Source organism: Gobius niger (assembly GCF_951799975.1).
Source record: "Gobius niger genome assembly, chromosome: 6".
Taxonomy (NCBI): Eukaryota; Metazoa; Chordata; class Actinopteri; order Gobiiformes; family Gobiidae; genus Gobius; species Gobius niger.
Genome location: NC_136857.1, coordinates 39,517,588 through 39,539,180, shown reverse-complemented (window position 1 = coordinate 39,539,180; position 21,593 = coordinate 39,517,588). Strand labels below are relative to the sequence as shown.

The 21,593-nt window shown below is 42.7% G+C and overlaps 1 protein-coding gene across 1 annotated transcript in view; it reads left to right on the top strand.

Annotated features, from left to right (window-relative positions):
- Nucleotides 1-21,593, top strand: part of LOC306964895 (interferon-induced very large GTPase 1-like) — a 470,425-nt gene that overhangs the window by 390,037 nt on the left and 58,795 nt on the right. The window lies entirely within an intron of this gene.

Sequence of the window (21,593 nt, the reverse complement as noted above, 5' to 3'; positions counted from 1 at the left end):
ATTGAACATTTCTGGTCTGGCTGATGTGGCCTCAGGTCTGTGTAATATGAACCGAAGGATTTGTTTCTAAGTTAAAACTTGTTTCTGTGGCGGCGATTTTAGTTAAAAACTCACATTAACGTCTCTTTGACACAAAAATGTGCTTGAAACTTCAGAGCTATAAAAACTCTCCTTTTTACAAACATATAAAAAATTATAACTTAAAACCAAAAAAAATCCCTTTCATTGCTCTCTGTCGCAAAGTTACTGTAGTCCATGTTCCAAAACCACAAAGAGCTAAATATTTATTAAATTCTAAAGGCAAAATTTTGAATTTCTGGTCTGGCTGATGTGGCCTGATGTCACACATTTGTAGTGGCCATTTTAGTAAAGAGCTCCCTTTGTGTAACCTGGCTAACTCCAGGCTGCTGTGTGCGCTCGAATTATTTCGAACTGCACAACAGCCTGGAGACTATGGCCCAAATTTTCCGGTGTATTTGGGAACCAATCACAGAGCGAGGAGGGACGGCAAGACGATGCTTGTAGTTTATTTACGGATAAAAAATAAAAAAAAAGTTTATTTACGGATCAAACATGAGCAGCAGACGCGACGGTATTTTTTGATCAAGCTTTAGACCTTGTTCTAAATAATTTAGCTCAAAAGTTTACAGCGGGTCCGTCATACGTCGTCTCATACGATGATACGATTGGCCATGGCTACGTGCAGACGCAAGAGACTTTTTTTTTCTTTTTCGTATCGCCCAATAAACGGCTATGGACGATCGTAAACCACCCCTCTCCTACGAGAAAATGAATTGGTGTCCCCAGACTAAATATCACTTGGGATTTTAGTCTGGCGTTAGCCAGGCTACCCTTTGTGGGAGCTTTGACACAAAAATTTGTTTGTAAGCTACAAAAAAATAATATTATATATTATATTTTTTAAACTTTTGCTTTTATTTTGAAGGTCTAACTCTCCTCTGTCCATACATATACAAATATATTTTTCTATATATTTGAACTCTTTTATGGCCAACTTTCTGACACAAAGAGATGTAACTCAGATGTAACTGCCATTGTGGCCCATTCATTTACACAGTCACCCATAGACTTACTTTTCAAACAACAACTATAAAAGGAATTAAAAATGTCATTTCAAACTTCTGCATATTTTCTGAACCTTGAGGCTTCAAACTAACACCCTGATGTTTTTCACCATCAGGTGATTCTAACCTAGTTTGGCCCCTAACCCTAATGAAGGCCTCGGCTTGTTAACGTAAGTCTGCAGTTGTAGCGATAAGCGATAAACTGGACCTGCTAAATATATTCAATATTTGAATTGAATTTCTTGCAGTTAAATGTTATTATTTCATTTATTCAAAGTGTTCAAACCAGTGCTTCATTTGACCCTGTTTGAGGGAACACATTCCCCCAATTTTTAGTGTTTCAGGGTAAAGGATCCGGGAAAGATTTGATCTGATAAAATGGAGTTTAATGAGAGTGTTCCAGCAAATGCTTTGGCCTGTTCCCCAAATCCATCACATCAGACCCAAAGTGTTCCTGAAAATACTGATGGTTCAAACAGTAACAGATCCAACCAAACCAATATAAACAGTTTCCTGGCCTCTTTTACTCATAAAACAGTTGTTTTTGTAAACACAGATTCACATTTTATTACATGACGAGACGCTCTGGAGGCCGTTCCAATGAGAGACAGTCGAGCCCCCACTGAGGACGGATCCTGGACACGGAGGAACAGCCTGGTCTCCCCTTAGAGCCGGGGGTCCAAACTTTATCACTGAGGGACACATACAGTAGGGCTGTGCAATTAATCGAAATTCGATTTACGATTTCGATTACAACAGTAAACGATTACACAACTAGCATAATCGCAAAAAATCTATTATAATTATTATTATTTGTTTCAATTTTTTGTATTTTTTCAATTTTATTTTTTTTTCAATTTTTTTTTTAATTTTTGGATTTTTGTCACTTTTTTGCTGGATTTTTGTTATTTTTTTTGCTGGATTTTTGTCTTTTTTTTAATGGATTTTTGTTATTTTTTTGCTGGATTTTTGTCTTTTTTTTAATGGATTTTTGTCTTTTTTCTGCTGGATTTTTGTCACTTTTTTTTATAGATTTTTGTCACTTTTTTGATGGATTTTTTTAAAGGCAACAAATAATCGTTTGAATCATCGTGATTATTATTTTTTCAATAATCGAGCAGCCCTAACAGACAGAATATTGGGCCGCACATATATACCTCTATTGTATTAAAGTTAACAAATGTAATAAAATGTTAATTATGCTTTTTAATTGAATATGCTTAAAGTGTCATTATTAAATATATATGTTGTTAATTTAATTAATCATTATCATGTAATAATAATAAAAATAAAAATGTAAGTTATTAAAAGTTATTAAACCCAATTCTTAACGTGGTGGCCCGGTTCGAACCATGAGGCCGTCCTTCTGTGGACCCACCACCTGCAGGGGGCGCTATAGGGGCTGGTGCAATGTGGTATGAGCAGCTCCAACATCTGCCCCCCCGACCCGGAAACGGACAAGAACATGGATGGACGGACGGACGGAGAAAACCCACTTTTATTGTGAAGGCGGGAATGAGCCGCTTCCTGAAGGAAACAGGTGAGACGAAGGCGGCGCCTCACGGAGCAGTGCGCGCTCCAGATCATCATTAAAGGTTTCAGAGCCGCGATGAGGACACATGTGGACAAATGCTGCCCTCTGGTGGGACTAATGGAATCATTCAGAGGAGCCAGGCTGTGTTTAAACAGAAAAGAAACCGCGAAACACAACTATGAAGGTAAGCTACATGCTAATGTTATGCTAACACCAGCTAAAGCGGCGCTAACGGCGGCTACATGCTAATATCGGCAAAATCCCCTTTTAGATCAGCCGTGTGATGTTGTTAAATATTAAATCTGTGTGACCTGTGTGTTTATATGTTTAAATGAACTAAAGGAGCTAAATGTAAATAATGTTTTAATATTTAAGAAGAGCAGAAATCTGTGAAATCAGGGACGACTGAGACTGAAACACTTTAACCTCTTAACCCCCGCCTTAACCCCTTTCTCCTGTTCAGCTTTACCCAAATCTAAAAGCTTCTCGACAACAGTGTAACGCCTCATTTGAAAGCTAAGACCTACAAAACTGATCTAATATGATCTAATATGTTTTCAGATTCCTGTGAAGCCAAAGTGGAGGAAATGTGCTCGGTTCAGGTGGGGGTTAAGAGGTTAATCTATATTAAAATACTCCCTGATCCAGATTTATGCTCTTTATTATTCTACATTACGAGTGGGGCTCGGTGAGGTCTGGAGTCATGTGATTCTGAGATGTAAATGCTTTTCTTTTCTTTTCTTTTTTATTATTATGTTTATTAACATTTTGTAATTCCACACTTTGGATTTGAGGGCAGTATGCTGGTCTAAAAAAAAAAGAATAATGTTTTCTGACCCGTTCTCTAAACCCATTACCTCTAAAACCCCCCCCCCCCCCCTCCTGCTAGGAGCCTGAAAGAAAGGAAAACCCGGAAGGCAAGAGTTAAGAAAGAAGGAAAAAGAAGAAGCAGTAGGAAATAAGCATAGAAAGAAGAGAATTAGAATAAAAGAAGAAAGGAGAACAAAAAGACAGCAGAAGGGAAAAGAGTAAAGCAGGCCTACTCAATAGGCGGCCCGCGGGCCAGCTCCGGCCCGACAACCAATTAAATCCGGCCCGCGCCTCATTTTCCATAAGTATATCTATTTTTTGGCACTATCCGGGCCGCGTTCGCGCCGGAATCGCGCTGCTTTGCGTAGCAGTGCCTGCAGCCTCGCTAACGTCTCTCCTACAGCGCAGCTCAAATGAAAACATGGCTCTGTAAAACGGTGTAAACTGAGTGAACAGGAACTGATCGTTGGACGGACTGACACAAGGACAGTGTGCAGCGTGTTTTTGGACTTTTGTTCGGATTATCCCGCGCAGAAGCAGCGCTCTTCGCCACCGCGGCAGATGACCACATGTTTCCCTGTCGTCTTCATCGTTACAAAGGGCTTGACCAGCTACGGTCAGGTAAGGAACACCAGTTCAGTTGTGGATGTTTGTAAAGCGGATGATGAAGCTGATGGTGGTGAGTTCTGGATAAGTGTCCTGCACCTGCAACGCGTGTTTAACCGGTCAGCGTTAAACCTGCTCTCTGGGCTCGAACTTAACTAAATAACATCTGAATCATGAATCTGACAGGTGCATTTTCTTCCTTTCTCCCTCGACTTCATTCGTCTTTGTGTGAAAAGTACAAGCGCAGAGATGCTCTTTGTGAAGTGAACAGGCCAAAGAGACGCTGAATATGTGGATGAGCTTCTTTCACTTTGATCATAAAGCTGGAGGTCTGGACAGAACAGCGGCTCAGGGTTTGGTCAGCGCTTGTCCCTCAGCTGAGGAGCAGTGGCTGAGCAGGAGTTACTCATGTTGTTTGAGATGAGCTGGTCTGACATGTAACTCTCTTAGTCTGTATCAGGCCTTTGCTCTGGTTTATGTGATTTAGTCCTGCCTTAGCCCTGATATATCATGCTTTGCCCTGGTTTAATCCTGGTTTAGTTCTGAGTAGTCCTAGTATATTATTAAGCTCTTTATTATTCTGTATGAATATGTTATTGCATATGTTATTGCAATGCTGGAATATAAAACAACTATTGTGTTTAGGTCCAATTCTATTCTATTCAAGCATTGATGATAATGAAATTTTCATTTATTTATCCCAAAAATATGAATACGTTTGGTGGCGGTGGTCGACTCACCGACTGACCGGCCCAGTGGCCAATGACCTCCGACAAATCTGGCCCAGTGACAAAAGTAATTGAAGAGCCCTGGAGTAAAGGAATAAAATAAAGAGATGAACAAAAATATATAGTAGAGTTAAAGGAGGACAAAAAGGGGGGGGGAGTAAAAGGGAAAGGAAAAATAAGACAGTAAGTTAATAAAACATAACTGTATTCGTGAATAGAAGGTATTGTTTTAACAGTTATGTTTCATTTTCTCTCTCGTAAATGCTTTTGTTTCAGAGAATCCAGCGCTGGATCACGGACTGAGGACTTTCTACCAAGAGGAGCTCAGGGTGAGTAAACTCTGCTGGAGTCAAACATCTGATGAAGACGTCACCGGTGAGTGGTGCTGGTGCTGATGCTGATGGTCAGGTTAGGGTTAGGGTTTGCTCTTGCTCTCTGCAGACTTACGCACATCCATACTATCTTTCTAACACACTCTGTCACTTTCCTCCTCCCTCCTCTCACCTCTTCTCCCCTATTATGGATGTTTATATTTTATGTCACCTTTGCTGGACGAGCGTCTGATGAAGACGTCACTGGTGAGTGACTACGTTAATATTATACATCCTCTGCATCACACACGTCCATACGACCTTTCTCACATACTGTCACTTTGCTTCTTCTTCTACAATCTCCTTCTACATCAGCACATTCACCTCATCCACCTCCATCCTTATGCAGCGCTGCACAATATTAGAAAACACATTTTACTAAACTTTTGTGACGTAATATGTGGAATTTAATTTAAACGCAGTTTGTAAGTCATTTGTTTTTTAGCAAATTGATGTGGCAAATATTAGAAAAACACGTACACCTGAAGTTATTTTGTGATAGATTGTGGATTCTTGCGATTGAGATATTGCAACAACGAATTCTGCAATATTTTTGGAACACATTGTGCAGCCCGACATTCATCCATGATTCACTGATGCTCAAGTTAAGTGGCAGAATCTGGTGTTGAGTTGCTAATGTTCATGTTTGCTGTGGTGAGTTGCTAACTCTGACTGTGTTAGCCGCTAATGCTAAACTGTGTTAGCCGCTAATGCTAAACTGTGGTAGCCGCTAGTGCTAAACTGTGCTAGCCGCTAGTGCTAAACTGTGTTAGCTGTCAAATGCTAGACTGTGTTAGCCGCTAATGCTAAACTCTATATGCCGCTAATGCTAAACTCTGCTGGTCGTTAATGCTAAACTCTGCTGGTCCCTAATGCTAAACTGTCGCTAACTCTCACTGTGTTAGCTGCTAATGCTAAACTGTGCTAGCCGCTAGTGCTAAACTGTGCTAGCCGCTAATGCTAAACTGTGCTAGCCGCTAGTGCTAACCTGTGCTAGCCACTAGTGCTAAACTGTGTTAGCCGCTAGTGCTAAACTCTGCTGGTCGTTAATGCTAAACTCTGCTGGTCCCTAATGCTAAACTGTCGCTAACTCTCACTGTGTTAGCTGCTAATGCTAAACTGTGCTAGCCGCTAGTGCTAAACTGTGCTAGCCGCTAGTGCTAACCTGTGCTAGCCGCTAGTGCTAACCTGTGCTAGCCGCTAGTGCTAACCTGTGCTAGCCACTAGTGCTAAACTGTGTTAGCCGCTAGTGCTAAACTGTGTCAGCCGCTAGTGCTAACCTGTGCTAGCCGCTAGTGCTAAACTGTGTTGGCCGCTAGTGCTAAACTGTGTTAGCCGCTAGTGCTAAACTGTGTTAGCCGCTAGTGCTATACTGTGTTAGCCGCTAGTGCTGAACTGTGTTAGCCGCTAATGTTATACTGTGTTAGCCGCTAGTGCTAGACTGTGTCAGCCGCTGATGCTAAACTGTGTCAGCCGGTAATGCTAAACTGTGTTAGCCGCTAATGCTAAACTGTGTTAGCCGCTAGTGCTAAATTGTGTTAGCCGCTAGTGCTAAACTATGTTAGCCGTCAAATGCTGACTGTGTTAGCCGCTAATGCTAAACTGTGTTAGCTGCTAATGCTAAACTTCGTCAGCCGCTAATGCTAAACTGTGTTAGCCGCTAGTGCTAAACTGTGTTAGCCGTTAATGCTAAACTCTATACGCCGCTAATTCTAAGCTCTATATGCAGCTAATGCTAAACTCTACTGGTCGTTAATGCTAAATTTTGCTTCGCAGGCCGCTAATGCTAAATCTTATTGTGCTGGTCGCTAATGTTAAACTCTTAACCTGCAGCCTGCTAATTCAAACCTCTGGTCGCTAATGCTAAACTCTGACTGTACCGGTCGCTAATTTTAACCTCTGGTTTATATGCTAAATGCTAAATATGCTTGTTGCTAATGCTAAATCTGACTGTGCTGGCCGCTAACGCTAGTGCTAAACTCTGCTGGTTGGTTGCTAATGTTAAACTTTGTTAATGTTAAACCTTTGGTCGCTATTACTAAACTCTGCTGGTCGCTAATGCTAAACTGTGGGCGCTATTGCTAGATTCTTACTGTGCAGACCGCTAACGCTAAATGCTGACTGTACCGGCCGCTAATTTTAACCTCTGGTTGGCTGCTAGTGTTAAACTCTTACTGTGCTGCCGGCTAATTTAAACCTCTGGTCACTAAAACTAAACTCTGCTGGTTGTGGTTGCTAAACTGTGCTTGCTGCTAATGCTAAACTGACTGTGCTGGCCGCTAATTTCAACCTCTGGTAGCAAATGCTACACGCTGAATGTGCTTGTTGCTAATGCTAAATCTGACTCTGCTGGCTGTTAATTTTAGCCTCTGGCCGCTAATGCTAAACTCTGGTCGCCAAAGCTAAATTCTTGCTGTGCAGGCCGCTAATGTTAATGCTAAACTCTGCTGGTCACTAATGCTAAACTCTGATCGCTAAAGCTAAATTCTTACTGTGCAGGCCGCTAATGCTAATGCTAAACTCTGCTGGCCACTAATGATAAACTGTGGTCCCTAAAGCTAAATTCTTACTGTGCTGGCCGCTAGTGCTAATACTAAACTGTGCTTGCCGCTAATGTCAACTGTCCTAAAACAACTCCACTTCAAAATACTCCTCATCATATTCAAAGCACTTCTGGTTTGCTGGTTTGCTGATGCTGATGGTCAGGTTAGGGTTAGGGTTTGCTCTTGCTCTCTGCAGACTTACGCACATCCATACTATCTTTCTAACACACTCTGTCACTTTCCTCCTCCCTCCTCTCACCTCTTCTCCCCTATTATGGATGTTTATATTTTATGTCACCTTTGCTGGACGAGCGTCTGATGAAGACGTCACTGGTGAGTGACTACGTTAATATTATACATCCTCTGCATCACACACGTCCATACTACCTTTCTCACATACTGTCACTTTGCTTCTTCTTCTACATCTCCTTCTACATCAGCACATTCACCTCATCCACCTCCATCCTTATGCAGCGCTGCACAATATTAGAAAACACATTTTACTAAACTTTTATGACGTAATATGTGGCGTTTAATTTAAACGCAGTTTGTAAGTAATTTGTTTTTTTTAGCAAATTGATGAAGCAAATATTAGAAAAACATGTACACCTGAAGTTATTTTGTGATAGATTGTGGATTCTTGCGATTGAGATATTGCAACAATGAATTCTGCAATATTTTTGGAACACATTGTGCCGCCCGACATTCATCCATGATTCACTGATGCTCACGTTAACTGGCAGAATCTGGTGTTGAGTTGCTAATGTTCATGTTTGCTGTGGTGAGTTGCTAACTCTGACTGTGTTAGCCGCTAATGCTAAACTGTGTTAGCCGCTAATGCTAAACTGTGGTAGCCGCTAGTGCTAAACTGTGCTAGCCGCTAATGCTATACTGTGTTAGCCGCTAGTGCTAAACTGTGTTAGCTGTCAAATGCTAGACTGTGTTAGCCGCTAATGCTAAACTCTGCTGGTCGTTAATGCTAAACTCTGCTGCTCCCTAATGCTAAACTGTCGCTAACTCTCACTGTGTTAGCTGCTAATGCTAAACTGTGTTATCCGCTAGTGCTAAACTGTGCTAGCCGCTAGTGCTAACCTGTGCTAGCCGCTAGTGCTAACCTGTGCTAGCCACTAGTGCTAAACTGTGTTAGCCGCTAGTGCTAAACTGTGTAAGCCGCTAGTGCTAACCTGTGCTAGCCACTAGTGCTAAACTGTGTTAGCCGCTAGTGCTGAACTGTGTTAGCCGCTAATGCTATACTGTGTTAGCCGCTAGACTGTGTCAGCTGCTAATGCTAAACTGTGTCAGCCGGTAATGCTAAACTGTGTCAGCCGCTAGTGCTAAACTGTGTTAGCCGCTAGTGCTAAATTGTGTTAGCCGCTAGTGCTAAACTATGTTAGCCGTCAAATGCTGACTGTGTTAGCCGCTAATGCTAAACTGTGTTAGCCGTTAATGCTAAACTCTATACGCCGCTAATTCTAAACTCTATACGCCGCTAATTCTAAGCTCTATATGCAGCTAATGCTAAACTCTACTGGTCGTTAATGCTAAATTTTGCTTCGCAGGCCGCTAATGCTAAATCTTATTGTGCTGGTCGCTAATGTTAAACTCTTAACCTGCAGCCTGCTAATTCAAACCTCTGGTCGCTAATGCTAAACTCTAACTGTACCGGTCGCTAATTTTAACCTCTGGTTTATATGCTAAATGCTAAATATGCTTGTTGCTAATGCTAAATCTGATTGTGCTGGCCGCTAACGCTAGTGCTAAACTCTGCTGGTTGGTTGCTAATGTTAAACTTTGTTAATGTTAAACCTTTGGTCGCTATTACTAAACTCTGCTGGTCGCTAATGCTAAACTGTGGGCGCTATTGCTAGATTCTTACTGTGCAGACCGCTAATGCTAAATGCTGACTGTACCGGCCGCTAATTTTAACCTCTGGTTGGCTGCTAGTGTTAAACTCTTACTGTGCTGCCGGCTAATTTAAACCTCTGGTCACTAATACTAAACTCTGCTGGTTGTGGTTGCTAAACTGTGCTTGCTGCTAATGCTAAACTGACTGTGCTGGCCGCTAATTTTAACCTCTGGTAGCAAATGCTACACGCTGAAGGTGCTTGTTGCTAATGCTAAATCTGACTCTGCTGGCTGTTAATTTTAGCCTCTGGCCGCTAATGCTAAACTCTGGTCGCTAAAGCTGAATTCTTGCTGTGCAGGCCGCTAATGTTAATGCTAGACTCTGCTGGTCGCTAATGATAAACTCTGGTCGCTGAAGCTACATTGCACAGCTGTAGCACAGCTAACTGTGCAGGCCGCTAGTGCTAATACTAAATTGTGCTTGCCGCTAATGTCAACTGTCCTACAACAACTCCACTGGCTCCCCATAAAACAAACAATCAACTTCAAAATACTCCTCATCACATTCAAAGCACTTCATAACCTGGCCCCTCCGTACATATCGGACCTCCTCCACATGGCACTCTCCGCTCCTCCTCCACATCGCACTCTCCGCTCCTCCTCCACTCTCAAACTCTCCTTCCCACCGGCCAAACTCATCACCCTGGGGCACAGAGCCTTCAGCCGCTCTGGAACTCTCTCCCCTCCGACCTCAGTACCATAGACTCTCTGCCACTCTTCAAATCCAAACTCAAAACTCACCTGTTCAGACAGTCCTACACCACCGAGCTGCGCGCTCACCTTCTCAATTGTTTGTACTGTTTTATTCTGTTGCTCTTGTTTTTAATGTGTCCATTGTACAGTGTCCTTGGGTGTTCTGAAAGGCGCTTTTAAATAAAAATGCATTTATTACATCCAGACTTGACTACTGCAAGAGCCTCCTGTACGGTCTCCCTTCCTCTGATTTACAAAAACTACAATATGTTCAAAACTCCGCCGCCCGCCCGCCTCCTCCCCCTACACCCGCTCCACCGACCACATCACCCCCGTCCAACAGCTTCACTGGCTCCCTGTACAACAGCGCATCCACTAAAAAGTCCTGCTCATCACCTACAACGCCCTCAATAACCCGGCCCCTCCGTACCTCACAGACCTCCTACAACGCCCTCAATAACCCGGCCCCTCCGTACCTCACAGACCTCCTACAACGCCCTCAATAACCCGGCCCCTCCGTACCTCACAGAGCTCCTTCAGCGCCTCCGCTCTGCAGACTTAAACCTCCTAAAACCCGTCACCAAATCGATGAGCCTTCGCCATCGCCGCCCCCACCCTCTGGAACTCACTCCCATCCACGTCAGAAACTCACCTACAAAAAACTGCTCAAAACTCACTCATGTCAGCTCGCCTACAACCTACAATAGTTCTCCCATATGTGTTTGTCTCATTTGTAAATCGTGTTTGAGTTCCTCGAAAAGCGCTGTATAAGACTTATGTATTATTATTATTAGGCCCGAGCAACGGACACGCAGTGTCCCGCGAGGGACTAATTAATGTCGTTAACGGGGGACGAAAACGCAAGAATTCACATACAACAAACGTGAACCGATATACAAGTAACAGGGGTCAAAACGTAGTGCTCTGCAAGCTCTAATTTTGGGTGGGGTTTTCGAAAGAAAATGGTAAAAGTTGACTCTGTGGCGCCCCCTCAAACAGGCAGTTTACATTGACTCAAAAATCATCGTACAAAAGTGACATCGACCAAGGACATAGACCACGTCAAGACATGTCATAAATTCTATTATGACCCCGCCCTAAATGCTACAGGAAGTCGGACATCTTGGCCCGAACCTCAAACCTTCAAAATCATACCTCTTGAACTTCTGGCCCCTGATCCCCGAGTTTTCAATAGAAAGCCTCCAATTTTTAATTAATTATTATTTTTTTTAAATTATTGGGCGTGGTCATGACAAGGCCGCAACTGAGAGGCCATTTTCAGCAAATTTCAAAGCCTTTCACTGATTGGAACGGACCCAATCCGGCGCACGTGCACATTCCCGACCTGGACCTAATGGTGTGCACACGCAGCCGCTATCGCCAAAAATGCCTTTAAATTGGCTTGTAAGTGGCTTGTAAGTGCTTGTAAGCCCATCCTCCTGGATGCCCAGCATCCTGGACTCGGAAATTCGTAAATTTTCCAAATTTCACCCTTTATTCACAGAAGCCACAGTTTTAGACTCGTACGGACTTATACTAACCCTCTGTCACCTAAAAAAGTTTTAATTTGGCTGTAAATTCAGCTTTTTCTGGACTGTACAATCACAGGAAGTTCAGTCCGGCTGTTTCCTGTCCGCCTCTCTGTGTGTCCCTCGTACTATATGGGTCTCACCAAAATATTGCTTCACATATCGACGGAGCACCCTCTCAACTAATCTTTGGGCAACCAGGGGAATTCACTCTAATTACAAAAATATTCAATATATTATTGCCCAAACTGTAATCCCGTTTTTTGCAAATAAACAACTGCGGTCTTTCATAAGATTAATGCAAACTCGGCTATGTTGTTCACTCAGTCTGTGTAGCTCCATTGGTAGAGTGCAGGATTCCCATCCGTAAGGTTGCTGGATCGATCCCAACATTGACTCTTTTTTTCTTCTTATTTTTCTTTTCCACTCTGCACTTACAGGGAAGAACATGAATCACTGCCTATGGGTCCACCCTCATTAAAACGGGGAAATAACTCCTCTCCTTCAGTGGGGTGCTGGGACCTATTTTTGGCCTGTGAATTTAGAGAATCCTCGCCCTCATTTGTTTGTATGGACTTATAGCTCAGTGATAGTGTGGTCATCTGTGGTGAAGGAGGGAGCTAGTCCACACACAGCCATGACACTTTTCTAATGCTTTCTCCTTTTACATGGACCACTGCACACTTGTCCAAGTTTAAAACACATGAGCGCGGGGCATTTCATGAGATGTTTTCTCAGTTATTACATTTGCTGTCCTTGTGTAGCGTCATAGCTAGAGTGTTGGTTTCCCAACCGTGAGACTGCTGGATCAATTCTGAACTTGACTCTTGTGTGGGACAGTAGAGAAACAAATGAGGCAACACTTGGGACAATGTCGAAAACAATTTAAAAAATGTGTGGGGGGACACATGACCTGAACTGACCCCTCTCCTCCAGTGGTGAACTGGGAGCGAATTTCTAACCGGTAATTTAAAGAAGAGTAGCCCACATCAGGCCCACATTAATATGGAGTTACAGCTCAGTGATTGTGCGCTGGTCTTTGGTGTAGGAGGTCGCCAGTTCAAATATGGCTTTGACACAAAACAAACAAAACCCTAAGAATGAAAAACAAAAGCCTTTCAATGAAGCAGAAGTACATGTGCACTGGAGAAGGAAGCAACATGTTTATGCAGTTCAAAGAACAATATCAGCCTCTGACAGTGGAGCTGTACATAACACATTCATACTTTCACTCTTGACAAGTCGTCGATCAGGAAATAGATGATTTAAATACTTTGAGTCAAGCATTTTTCCCCGTTGACGTGTTTAATCAGATGATGTGTTTCCTGGTGTCGACATGATAAAGTCGTAGAACAGGAGTGGAACAGGGCGAGCACGGAGAATGTGGAATCTGGGGGTAATGGTGTGCAAATGCAGCCGCTATCGCCAAATATGCCTTGAAATGCCTTGAAATGGCTTGTAAGTGGCCCGCTCATCCTCCCTTTAAAAAAAACAGAGTTCTTAGCCTGGCAGCATATTGGCCCTGTTCCACTCCGCCCCGACCTCCGCAGCAAATGCGTTGCTATGTTGAACGTTCAGAAACATTCCACATCGTCCACTCTGCTCCGAGGGGCCGACTTTATGACCTGTTCATGCTGCCTGTCTTCCCCTAAGTGCCACAGACGTGATGTGAGGTTTCATCATGTCGACACCAGGAAACACATCATCTGATTAAACACGTCAACGGGGAAAAATGTTTGGCTCAAAGTATTTAAATCATCTATTTCCTGATCGACGACTTGTCAAGAGTGAAAGTATGAATGTGTTATGTACAGCTCCACTGTCAGAGGCTGATACTGTTCACAGGAGGAGAGTGGTCATTTCAGGTCATGTGTCCCCCATACATTTTCTCAATTGTTTTCGACATTGTCCCCAGTGTTGCCTCAATTGTTTCCCAACTATCTCCCCGTTTCTCTTTAGTTCCGCATATTCTGGAAGCGTTCTTTCCCTGTTTTTCATGAAGGTGGGACCATAGGCGCCGATTCATGTTATTTCCAGTAGGTGCAGAGTAAAAAAACAAAGAAAAGAGTGATGGTCAGAATTAATTGCACAGCAAATGTGACAAACATCTTAAGAAACGCCCCGCGCTCATGTGTTTTAGGCTCGGACAGTGGGTGCAGCAGCCCATGTAAAAGGAGAAAGCATTAAGGTCAAGGTCAAGGTCACATTGCACTTGTGTATTTGCAGAAAACGGAATTACAGTTTGGGCAATAATATATTCAATCATTTTGTAATTAGGGTAAATTCCCCTGGCCGCCCAAATATTTGTTGCATATTTACCGTGCTCATGTGCAACTGTTCATACAGGGCGGCACGCTGGCACAGCGGTTAGTGCTTGTGCTAGAAGGTCCGGGTTCGATTCCCACCAAGGACGGGGCCTTTCCGTGTGGAGTTTGCATGTTCTCCCCGTGTCTGCGTAGGTTTCCTCCGGGTACTCCGGTTTCCCCTACCACTAAAAACATGTACAATAGGCCAGGATGTATGAGAGTGTGTTTGAGAGTGCGCATGCGGGACGACGGATGAAAATTAGCCTAAGGCTACAATCCGGTGTGGCTTGTTCGTTAACTTGCACTGTCCCTACCAAATAAACCAAATAAGTCTGAAAATAAGTTCATCAATATGCATTGTCCCTATCAAATAAATACATAAAAATAAATGGGAGAAAAAAAGGTAGAAATACTGTCAATACACTCGGTCCTACAGTGCCTCTCGTAAGTATTCATACACCTTGAGCTTTTGCACATTTTGTCATGTTTACAACCCTAAACATAAAGATTTTATTTTGATTTTTTTACTGAACGTTCACACACAAGTAACAGACGACTGTGAAGTGAAAGCAAAATGATACATGATTCTGTTATTATTCAAAAAATAGAAAAGTGAAAAGTGGAGCTTGCATAAGTATCATACAGCATTTTCTGAGTGCATTAAATTGCCTTTATAACATTCATAATGACTCCAGAATGTTCACTCCTTGGCCTAACGGTTAAATAGAGGCACCTGTGTGTAATCTACTCTCAGTATAATTTCAGCTGTTCTTTTAGGCCCTCAGAGCTGTGGTCAGAGTGTGTTGGTCACTGAACAGCATAATGAAGGTCCAGGAGCACCAGAGAGGTCAGGGATAAAGCTGTGGAGAAGTTTAAAGCAGCATTAAGTTATACAAAGATTACCCAAGATTTAAACATCTCCCGGAGCAACTGTTCAATCCATCATTCAGAAATTGAAAGAGTAAAGCACCACTGCAGACTTACCAAGACACGGTCGCCCATCTAAAATATTAGATCAAACAAGGAGAGCACTGGTAATAGCAATGCCAGATGAAAATTTGAAATACAGTAGATAATATTCATAAGAGCATAGGGCGGTTGAGGTCAGCAAGAGGATGAAAAGGCTTTTTGAATTTTTTAAATACATCAGTTACTTCCAAAGTTATAAACATTTCAGTTTTCATTTTCGGCCACTTTTGGTGAAATCGATCTCCATTAAAACAATAGGATTTGGTCTGGACCAATTTATCACAAAAAGTGGTAACATTTTCAGCTTCTTTGTTCTCTAACTTTCCCATTTCCCCAAATATCATTCTCAAAATTCACATTCAAGACGGAAAATTGTCAAGGATTTCAAATATGATGTCAGATTTTAATTGTGGGCTAAGACAATGCAACTAATTTGCATATTTGAACAAATAATTAAGGCGAGACACTGCAGGTGGATACAGAAAACATTTAAAGTGAGTGATATCGATGTGAAACTTCTCCTGTATATTATTCACACAAATCTGAACAAAAATTATATGGCTCTATTTCCGTAATATTTGTTTATATATAAAAATAAGAGTTTATGCTAAAATGTGCAATTTTTTGCAGATGAAATCTAAATAATGCACCATCCATGTTTAAAATAATGGTTTCAGCTTTGTTGGTACATTAGATAAGAAGATTCTTTCAGAGGGGATTTGGGATATTCTGTATAGTTTTTTGAATAAGCCAGTAATGGTGATCTACAAAAAAAAAAAAGTCAAATATTTAGGATTTTTTTTTTTTTTTTTTTTTAGTTACTTAATTTGTAAATTCATAGTATGGTATAGTTTTAATTTGGACGGTTTTGCCTCCAAATTCAGCTTTTTCTGGACTGTACAATCACAGCAAGTTCAGTTAGGGTATTTCCTGTCCGTCTCCCTGTGTGTTTCTCGTACTACATGGGTCTCACCAAAATATTGCTTCATATATCAAGGGTGCTGCGGGGCTGGAGCACCCTCTCAACAAATATTTGGGCGGCCAGGGGAATTTACCCTAATTACAAAATGATTCAATATATTATTGCCCAAACTGTAGTTCCGTTTTCTGCAAATACACAAGTGCGGTCTTTCATAAGATGAATGTAAAATCAGCTATCATGTTCACTCAGGCTGTGTGGCATCATTGGTAGAGCGCTGGGTTCCCATCTGTAAGACTGCTGGATCAATCCCAACATTGACTCTTTTTTAATTTATTTTTTCATTTAAAAAAGGGGAAATGACCCCTCTCCTCCAGTGTGTTGCTGGGACCTAATTTCGGCCCGTGAATTTATGGAAGCCTCGCCCTCATCAGGCCCATGTTTGTCTGGAATTATAGCTCAGTGATAGTGTGGTCGTCTCAGATGAAGGCGGTTGCTCGTCCAAACACAGCTTTGACTCTTTTCTTATTTTTTGAATCTATAAAGCACTTTGAGGCAGTGCCTGCTGTTTGTAAATGTGCTCTATAAATAAATGTGACCTTGACCTTAATGCTTTCTCCTTTTACATGGGCTGCTGCACCCACTGTCCGAGCCTAAAACACATGAGCGCGGGGCGTTTCAGCAGATATTTGTCACATTTGCTGTGCCTGTGTGGCGTCATAGGCAAAGTGTTCAGTTCCCAACCATGAGACTACTGGATCAATTCTGACCTTCACTCTTTTCTTTTTTTTTTTACTCTGCACTTACTGAAAATAACATGAATCGGCGCCCATGGTCCCACCTTCATGAAAAACAGGGAAAGAACGCTTCCAGAATATGCAGAACTAAAGAGAAATGGGGAGATAGTAGGGAAACAATTGAGGCAACACTGGGGACGATGTCGAAAACAATCGAGAAAATGTATGGGGGACACATGACCTGAAATGACCACTCTCCGCCTGTGGCGTGACCCTGATAATTTAGTGAAGAGTAGCCCACATCAGGCCCACTTTAAGATGGAGTTACAGCTCAGTGATAGTGTGCTGGTCTTTGGTGTAGGAAGTTGCCAGTTCAAATATGTCTTTGACACTTTTCTCATGCTTTCTCTTTTCTTGCCGGCGCAAGAGTGAGGCCAGGTTGGGTGTGAGGCAGAGGCGAGAGTAGGTTTGGGCGAGGGAGAGCGGGGGCAGTCGCAAAGGGGGAGGGCCTTTATCGCCACTTGCGGCTTTAATTATAATAATAATAATTATTATTATTATTACTACAGCCTGTTTCACAAAAACTCAAGCTGCCTTCACTGTTAATTCACTTGAAAACGTAGAGCAGAAAGTCTAGATTATTACAATTACAAAAGATAACTAAGTGTTCAACAACATCCATTTTCTTAGGCCTTGAGCCTCTATTTTACCTTTTCTAGTTCATTTTTCATCCCTTGTCCTTTTATTTTGTTAAAACTTGAGCAAAAGGCAATATACTTTTTATTGCATATTGACAAGAAAGGGCCGACCACAGACATCCTTAAATAATAAGAAAAGTAAGGCTGCAACGACGCGTCGACGTCGTCGACGTCGTCGATTACGTAAATACGTCGACGCCGTTTTTGTGCGTCGACGCGTCGCTTGTTTACATTTCACTTCCAGCGTGACTGCGCGTAATGCAAACGCTGCGACCGAGGGGGGAAAAGCACGGCAAAAGTCGTCAAAAGTGTGGGAGTATTTCCAGAAACAGCCTAATAATGTTGTTGTTTGCACACTGTGTCGAGCGGAAATGTCATATCACAGCAGCACAACTAACCTGGCTAACGCCAGACTGCTGTGTGCGCTCCAATCACTTCGAACTGCAATATCACTTGTGATTTTAGTCTGGCGTTACAGCACAACGGCTATGAACGAACATGTGAAACGAAAACACACGCGGCCGCAAGGGCCCCGCATCTCAGTCAAACTACGGTGTTGTTTCACTGATTAATCAACGCGTTGTTACGGGGACAGGCTCTGACAGCGCGCACTCTCTCTCCGCCTACTTTGCCGCATATAAAACCAAAACGGAGCAGTCTGCTGAAGTGAATGAGCAGGAGAGACCGACCGCCTTCCCCGTCTCTCCCAACACGCGAGTAGGCTACTTCTCCGCTCGTGCCCCGCTCGGCCGTCTGTCTCCCGGTTCTCGCTTCGCCTCATGCTGCCCTCATGCGCGGCTGCATCACGTCCCCGTTTCCCGGCGCTGTTCTCATGTTTTCTCTGCGTGGACTCGGGGCATCGGCCACACTCTCATTTAAACTCTCTTGTTGTTGTGTCTAGCGGAGAATCAGGACAGTAGTTTGATGGATAGACGAGAGTAAAGCCGTGTCCGTGGCCGTTTTGTCTTAAAGAGGAGTTGAATCCACACGGTTCTCACGAGCACAGTAACTTACAGTAACTCTGGTTCTCTGAATGTGCACAGTCTGTAACGGGTTGGGCGACTCACAGGCTAATTCTCAGTGGTCAGACAGAAATAACCGTCAGGTGCAGGTTTAAGTTAGTTTTAAATCAGCGGTTCCCAAACTGTGGGTCAGGGCCAGAAGTGAGAGAATGGGACCATTTGCCATTTACTATTTTAAAAAGTGAGGAAAATAGACTAGTAGTAAATAAATATATAAAAGCCATGCCATTTGGACACATCAATGTTTTTTTCTTCATTTTAAATGAAAAAATAATCGGTAACATGAAAAATAATCGCTAGATTAATCGAAAAAATAATCGATAGATTAATCGATTAATCGAAAAAATAATCGATAGATTAATCGATAGAAAAATAATCGTTAGTTGCAGCCTTAAAGAAAAGGCTTTACACTTACAGCTTTAATAATACATTCAACTGGTCATGAAGGATTTCACCCTAAGAATGAGAAACAAAAGCTTTTCAATGAAGCAGAAGTACATGTGCACTGGAGAAGGAAGCAACATGTTTATGCAGTTCAAAGAACAATATCAGCCTGTGACAGTGGAGCTGTACATAACACATTCATACTTTCACTCTTGACAAGTCGTCGATCAGGAAATAGATGATTTAAATACTTTGAGCCAAGCATTTTTCCCCGTTGACGTGTTTAATCAGATGATGTGTTTCCTGGTGTCGACATGATGAAACCTCACATCACGTCTGTGGCACTTAGGGGAAGACAGGCAGCATGAACCGGTCATAAAGTCGGCCCCTCGGAGCAGAGTGGACGATGTGGAATGTTTCTGAACGTTCAACATAGCAACGCATTTGCTGCGGAGGTCGGGGCGGAGTGGATCAGGGCGAGCATGCAGAATGTGGAATCTGGGGGTAATGGTGTGCAAATGCAGCCGCTATCGCCAAATATGCCTTGAAATAGCTTGTAAGTGGCTTGTAAGTGGCTTGTAACTGGCCCGCTCATCCTCTGTTTAAAAAAACAGAGCTCTTAGCCTGGCAGCATGTTGGCTTCTGTCAAGAGTTTTTCCTAAAATTTGTCAGTTTCCTTTATTTCCTCCTTTATTCACAAAACCCCAGTTTTTGACTCGTACGTATTAATACTACCCCTCTGTCACCAAAAGAAGTTTTAATTTTGGATGTTTTTTCCTCCAAATTCAGCTTTTTCTGGACTGTACAATCACAGGAAGTTCAGTTAGGGTGTTTCCTGTCCGTCTCCCTGTGTGTTCTTCGTACTACATGGGTCTCACCAAAATATTGCTTCATATATCAAGGGTGCTGCGGGGCTGGAGCACCCTCTCAACAGATACTATTTGGGCGGCCAGGAGAATTTACCCTAATTACAAAATGATTCAATATGTTATTGCCCAAACTGTAATTCCGTTTTCTGCAAATACACAAGTGCGGTCTTTCATAAGATGAATGTAAAATCAGCTATCATGTTCACTCAGGCTGTGTGGCATCATTGGTAGAGCGCTGGGTTCCCATCCGTAAGACTGCTGGATCAATCCCAACATTGACTCTTTTTTAATTTATTTTTTCATTTAAAAAAGGGGAAATGACCCCTCTCCTCCAGTGTGTTGCTGGGACCTAATTTCGGCCCGTGAATTTATGGAAGCCTCGCCCTCATCAGGCCCATGTTTGTCTGGAATTATAGCTCAGTGATAGTGTGGTCGTCTCAGATGAAGGCGGTTGCTCGTCCAAGACACTTTTCTTATTTTTTGAATCTATAAAGCACTTTGAGGCAGTGCCTGCTGTTTGTAAATGTGCTCTATAAATAAATGTGACCTTGACCTTAATGCTTTCTCCTTTTACATGGGCTGCTGCACCCACTGTCCGAGCCTAAAACACATGAGCGCGGGGCGTTTCAGCAGATATTTGTCACATTTGCTGTGCCTGTGTGGCGTCATAGGCAAAGTGTTCAGTTCCCAACCATGAGACTACTGGATCAATTCTGACCTTCACTCTTTTCTTTTTCTTTTTTTACTCTGCACCTACTGGAAATAACAGCAATCGGCGCCTATGGTCCCACCTTCATGAAAAACAGGGAAAGAACGCTTCCAGAAATTGCGGAACTAAAGAGAAATGGGAAGATAGTAGGGAAACAATTGAGGCAACACTGGGGACAATGTCAAAAACAATCGAGAAAATGTAGGGGGGACACGTGACCTGAAATGACCACTCTCCTCCTGTGAACAGTATCAGCCTCTGACAGTGGAGCTGTGCATAACACATTCATACTTTCACTCTTGACAAGTCGTCGAGCAGGAAATAGATGATTTAAATACTTTGAGCCAAGCATTTTTCCCCGTTGACGTGTTTAATCAGATGATGTGTTTCCTGGTGTCGACATGATGAAACCTCACATCACGTCTGTGGCACTTAGGGGAAGACAGGCAGCATGAACAGGTCATAAAGGTAAGAGACGTTACTTTTACACAAAAATAATGTTTTTGAGGCATATGAAAATGAAAAGAACTGAACTGTGTTTCTTGGGAAAGGATTTAAAACAAGAATTGGAAATCCCATCCCCCGGCACAAAAATGTGGAATTGCTGCAAAAAATGCTGCACAGAAAAGACTCAAGCAGAAGATATAATTGAGGTAAGCCTTTCCTTTTACAAAACCATTCCATAAAATAGTTCTCACTCACATCAACACAAGACAGCAGGTCTGATTTGGAGAAAGTTGAATGTTCTCTGATTTACTTTACAGGATTAATACTACTGGTGGGCCGCGAGACTCTTATCGCGCGATAAAAAAAATATCGCTGTTAATCTATTCTCAAAGCTGGGTTGGGAGCTGGGTCTATCCTCTGCAAGCTATGATGACTTTCACCGTGATATTTTATGCAGGGCTTAAAGTATTCCGGCCGGGGGCCGGATTTCCGGCTTGAGGCCTCTGGCGCAAACAAAGTGTATGAGACTGCAAATTATTTGTCCGGTTTTTCCGCGCATTTGTGAAAAACTCGCCTTTCCCGCACTTCTTACGGTCCATGAATGCATCTCACGCGCAGCCTCGCTGTTACGTGATTCCTCTGAAACCAAAACAACTGCCACGCGGAGGCTGGAGCTACTTTTGTTATGGATTAAGTTTTGCCAAATGGACGCTATGACCAGACGAGTGA